The following is a 5,632-nucleotide window of genomic DNA, read 5'->3' as shown; positions in this document are numbered from 1 at the left end:
AAACACTGCAGATGACTACTTAGCTCATCTACCATTGTGTTAAAGCAGCTGCAATTAATATCTCATCACAGCATACACTTCAACAGAGGGGGTGGGGTTCAGCACACACACTAATTACAGCCTCATTTCACGGTCAACTTAGTTCACACCATTTTCACCTGTTTCAAGTAATTGAAAGGTGTGGCTGATTAGGCTTTTTGGGGAAGGGAATACCTTTCTTACAACCTGAATAGCACAACTGAAGTTAATCACACTCATTTGAAAGCTTAACTCTAGCTACTAAATGCCCCAACAACTCATTACTTATCAAAGCGTACGTCACACATTAGTTCACTCATATCTATAGTTGAACTACTATCAAAGACACATTATCACACACTGCATGTGTTGTCTTGTTGAGTCACAGCCACATTCAGGTGTGCCACATCTTCGATTAATGTACCACACATATCCTCTACCAAAAACAACACTTTTTGCAATATGACCACCTTCATGATAACCATTGTGAATGGTCATCTCATGATAGTTATGTACATTATGATACTGATATCACTACACAACATATGATTTTTATGTACTAATTTAATCTATTTATCCTCACGCATTACTGCAGAAACATAGTATGTTGTATGTTAGGGAACTCAAAACTTCTAAGTACACAGGCATGTACAGTGTTATTACAACTATTTATGTTCACTTTCACACACATTTTCGGTTAAGGAACTGATGTTGTTAGTTAATCATAAATACAGAACATACAATAAGTGTTTGTTCAATATTTACACATGTAAATGTAAAACTTATGTTATTGTTATATATAGTTGCCCCTGGAGGACATGTGTCACCTGAGATGGAACAAGTGTCTTCACCTGGGTCAGCCAGCTCAACACAACTAGAAGGTGAGTGTATCATTTGCTGGCCATATAATATGTGCTCTTCTATATGTTATGTTGTCATGTTCATTATTTGTTTTGCACATCTTCTTTAAATAGGATTACTTAGTGTCAGTGCAAATTAAGTGTAAGGCAACATGTATTGTGTTAGTGATGTGAACTATCATGTAGGACTTCTGAGTTTAGAGCAACTTTTCATTCATTCATATTTCATACTGAGTCCAAACATTATTCGTAAGTCAAGGTAGTTTTTAATGTGAGGTTATAAAACGTATGCTAACATGTTAGGTGTTACTTAGGACACAGTACAATTACATAGTAACACAGCATACATTAACATGCCATTTAATAATGTGTACATTTCTTTTTAGAACATCATGGTGATGAGGATGATGAGTATGATGAGGATGACGCCGCAGAAGAGACTGAAATACAATCATGTGACCATGAAGAGGTGCCAATAGAAACTGTTGTACCGCCAAATCGTCCATCAACTTCCACATACGATGCAATTGTAGCTTCAGAGGGAAAAATAGTGGACGCAGAAAATCGTCGCCATTCAGACATGATGACAGTGCTGGAAAGGATGATTGGACTGCAGGAAGAAACAGTATCACAATTGGCACATCTCCACAGAGTCTTCATTGAAGTGCCTAAACAGTTGCAAAAAATCAACACCTCATTCGAAGCATTAGTTGTTCTGCAAACCCAAGCTAATTACTTGAGAATGACTAATGTACCCCAATTCAACACCTCACAGGCTGGATCATTATATGCTGGCAAATTCTCACCACATTCATCTGATCTTCAGTCACCAGGTCCCAATGTTACCGGTCAAGTAGCACACATTGGTGTGCATGTTCCTGACGACATCCTACCGCTGCCATCTGTACTACATCAGCAGCTGACACCTACAAAGGAGGCCACAAAAACAAAACACAAGCAGTTACTACTGACCAGTTTTTGGTCAAAAACAAAAAAAGACTCACATGAAACAGACCGACCATCACTTGTGCAGTGTCTACCAACTTGCTCACATGTGTCAGTGGGCACAAGCTCTGTCGGTGAGTCACTTGCCACAAGCCCTGTCCGTGAACAGTCAGTACCCACAAGCCCTGTAGGTGAGTCACTGCCCAAAAGCCCTGTAGGTGAATCGCTGCCCAAAAGCCCTGTAGGTGAATCGCTGCCCAAAAGCCCTGTAGGTGAATCGCTGCCCAAAAGCCCTGTAGGTGAATCACTGCCCAAAAGCCCTGTAGGTGAGTCACTGGCCACAAGCCCTGTAGGTGAGTCACTGGCCACAAGCCCTGCCCGTGAAGTGCCAGAGGCCACTCAAAGTGGCTCTGTTGTGCCTAAAGTTGGTGGCAAAAGAAAAAGGAAAATTCAAGAGACAACAAGCAGGCCTGTTACTCGCTCGCAAAAGGAACAAAAAAAATAAATGTTATAATTCAGAAAATATGTCTTTGGCCTTGTTTTGTTGACTTCAGATTATCTAATTACTATTGTATGTATGCTGAAGACTGTGTTGTTTCCAAACTTTCAACTATGTTCTTGTACACGTGAAGTTTTGGAAATGTTAACACTCATAATTAATTGTGTTATAAATATTTATGTTTTAATCGTCTGTTCAGTAATGGTCCACCAGGAGCCAGTTGCTAAGTTTAGAGAAGCTGCCATTGACTTTGCAGCAAAACATTGCATTTGGGTGTGTTAATTGATGTAAGAATTGCATATGCATATTAGTCACATGCAATTATAAAAACACCTAAGTAAGTGCAAACATCTTTCTTGTACGTGTACAGCAGGATTATGTGTAAATTCTTACTTACCTTTGCCTTGCTTGGCCATTGTAATTTTGTCCTTTAATCATTTGTGTGTTCGTTTCAATAACATCTCAGAATGTATAATAATATATATACACACACACACACACTGAGTGTGTGTGTGTGTGTGTGTGTGTGTGTGTGTGTGTGTGTGTGTGTGTGTGTGTGTGTGTGTGTGTGTGTGTGTGTGTGTGTGTGTGTGTGTGTGTGTGTATATATATATATATATATATATATATATATATATATATATATATAGTACTATATAAACTGGTATACATGTATTTTACAAACTAATACACTTCATGCTTCCTTGTGAAAACACTATTTTAATAATACAGGCCTAATGTTTGAGAAATATCCTAAGTATGAGACTCTAACAGTATTGTGCTTAAACAAATGTTTATTACTTAATTCAATCATGTTTCTCACCATTTAAATAGGTTTCATACAAGGTATACTTAATGCCATCAATGTTGTGTGTACTCCTGCAATATTAAAAAAAATAAAATATAATATATAAATATATATATATTTTTATAAGAGAGATATATTTATATATATATATATACACACGTATTTAAACTCATGCAGACAGGGAGTTAACCAGACTTTCACATACACACAGAAATGTAAGCGGGGAAAAAACATTTCTTTTTGCAGGTGTGTGTTTTTACTGATATGCCTGGCTAAGAAATATTTTCACACAGTGGTCTTTGTTAGTTTTCAAAAAAACACTATGTGAACGCATTCAAAGTCTAGGGATGTTTTTCACAAACGAGATAAAAGAAGGAGAAATGTTTCTCCCACAGTCCCATATCACGAACCACAACTGTTAACCCAATTAGACAAACAAATCCAATTGGCGTTTGAAATAAGGAGTCAAAGTAGTTAGTTTTGTTGACCTTGACAAGGAAAAACAGGAGTTTGTTAGCCATTCAGCACATTCATTTTGATGAGCAAATAACACAGACCTGCACACAGCTTTTGTGCTACTCAGACATGGCTGATGAATTCGTTAACAATATTAATCCCCTTTTAGGGTATAAGTACATGATCTGTGAAGCCATCTTGAACAGTCGCGGACAGAAAGCAAGCACACGCCAAATCGATGATTTCATTCGAGCAAAATATCCTTATTACCAAGACCGTAAGCATGCACGGAATTTTAATTCCTCAATAAGATTCACTTTATCAAGTAATGACTTTTTTGAACGTGACCAGGATAAGCTACAACACACCTATGGTTTCTGGAAGATTGCCCCGGAAAAACAATTTCTCCTGAAAGACGGCACTTATATTGTCGTGAAAGGCATATTTATTCCTAATGGCAATAGCAATGTATCCGCTACTACTGATCCGTTTGAATCGATACGTGCTGCAATATCTGCAGCCTCCATTCCTGAAACCCACATTGTACAAGAACAAAAGTACTATGATTATGTACCAAGCCTTTCAGCTGAAAATGCATTGGAATGGGAACCCGAAGAAATGAACCTACCTCCCGACCAATTATTTGAAGAAAGCAGTGGCGATTCCTATGAGCGCATCCTGGAGGAGATATGTGTCATACTGGATTCAGCGGTTGGGTCAAGCGTGGATGAAAATGCCTTGCATTTCTGGAGCGACCAGTTGCAGCCAGGCGAAGAGTTAATTCTAGAAGAATGGTAAATATAACAATCGTTATGCGTTGACTCTGCGTTTAAATTTTTTTTTTTTTTGTAACCACCATTTTCACTTTCAATGCGTGGATACAGCGTAACATTGCAGACTGCATAACATGTAGCGATCACAAACAAATTGTTTCCTAATACAATATAGTAGAACCTGAAAGAGTAGTACACATTGCTGACGGAATAAATATACGTACTTTCCTATCCCTTTAAACATATTAGCAACATTTTTCCATTACTCTAACACATACCTGTTTTGTTATCATGCAACATCTACAACATTGAAAACCGGGTCCACCACGTATGACGTGGGACCCTTGTCATGGGCCAAGGCGTCCTTAAAAAGGATTACTGATGTAAGTCCCGCCCCCAAGCGACGTGCGCGCCTCAAAGCCTATTGGCTGTCATGTTTTGTTATAGTAACGGTAACTGCAGTGTGTGATGCGTGCGGCTCAGTGTTTGTAGGCGTACCCTGGGCGTTAGCCGAATGTTAATTGAGTGGGAGGAGTGTTAGCGTGTGTTTCACGCTGGCTTAACATGACGTCACACGTATTGCATTTGCGCATTGTGTTATCGGCCGTGCTTTCTGTTCAAACACGTCTGTTTAAAAAGAATACAGATGTACTCGTTTAGAACGAATGTAGTTTCGTCTTCATTGTATTTGAAATAAAGATGTTATGTTTACTGGTATTTTCAACATGTATTGAACGCACAACGTACGCTTTGTTTTGCGCATGCGCTAACAGTTAGTGGAGCCAAGCGTGAAGTGCGTGCGCACACAAAGATGTGCGCGCACATCTTTCAGTATACAGGCAACGTTCACTTCTTATACATAGTTATGCCTGCTACAAATTTAAAGAAACATTACATACTGATGAACAGTTTTACTTCTAACATATAAGTGAGTGACGTGTGTATCTACACAATCATATAGAGCTGCGTAACGCGTTGTCACGGATGCATATCTAGTAAGGTGCCATCTTTGACCATCATGTGTTTGCTGTATTTCAGAGATGTCGGGGAAAATACAATCGGATCAATGTATGATTTCAGAAGAGTCTACCTTTATATGAGATGATTGTGAGGAGGAGCCACCGACTACTATACTACATATGGAACTAATTTTATATTGCTTGCAGCGCTTATTAACAAAAAAGTAAAAATGTGATACCCTTATGCCTATATTGCATAAGCACTTAATTAACATAATGATGTTGCAAAAGAGTGCCTCATGAATTTTTATTGA

At 38.5% G+C, this 5,632-nt stretch overlaps 1 long non-coding RNA gene across 1 annotated transcript; it reads right to left on the bottom strand.

Moving 5' to 3' along the window:
- Positions 1–850: 850 nt before the first annotated feature.
- On the bottom strand, positions 851–4,794 carry LOC142494508 (uncharacterized). Its single transcript, XR_012801495.1, has 3 exons — positions 4,215–4,794; positions 1,685–1,804; positions 851–1,488 (listed from the first exon to the last, which is right to left on the bottom strand). It is a non-coding gene; the product is annotated as an uncharacterized LOC142494508 (long non-coding RNA).
- Positions 4,795–5,632: the final 838 nt, after the last annotated feature.

The sequence above is a fragment of the Ascaphus truei genome, chromosome 5 (assembly GCF_040206685.1).
Source record: "Ascaphus truei isolate aAscTru1 chromosome 5, aAscTru1.hap1, whole genome shotgun sequence".
NCBI classification, from domain to species: Eukaryota; Metazoa; Chordata; class Amphibia; order Anura; family Ascaphidae; genus Ascaphus; species Ascaphus truei.
The sequence above is the reverse complement of the archived record's forward strand: the minus strand, read 5'-3'. Positions and strand labels throughout refer to the sequence as shown.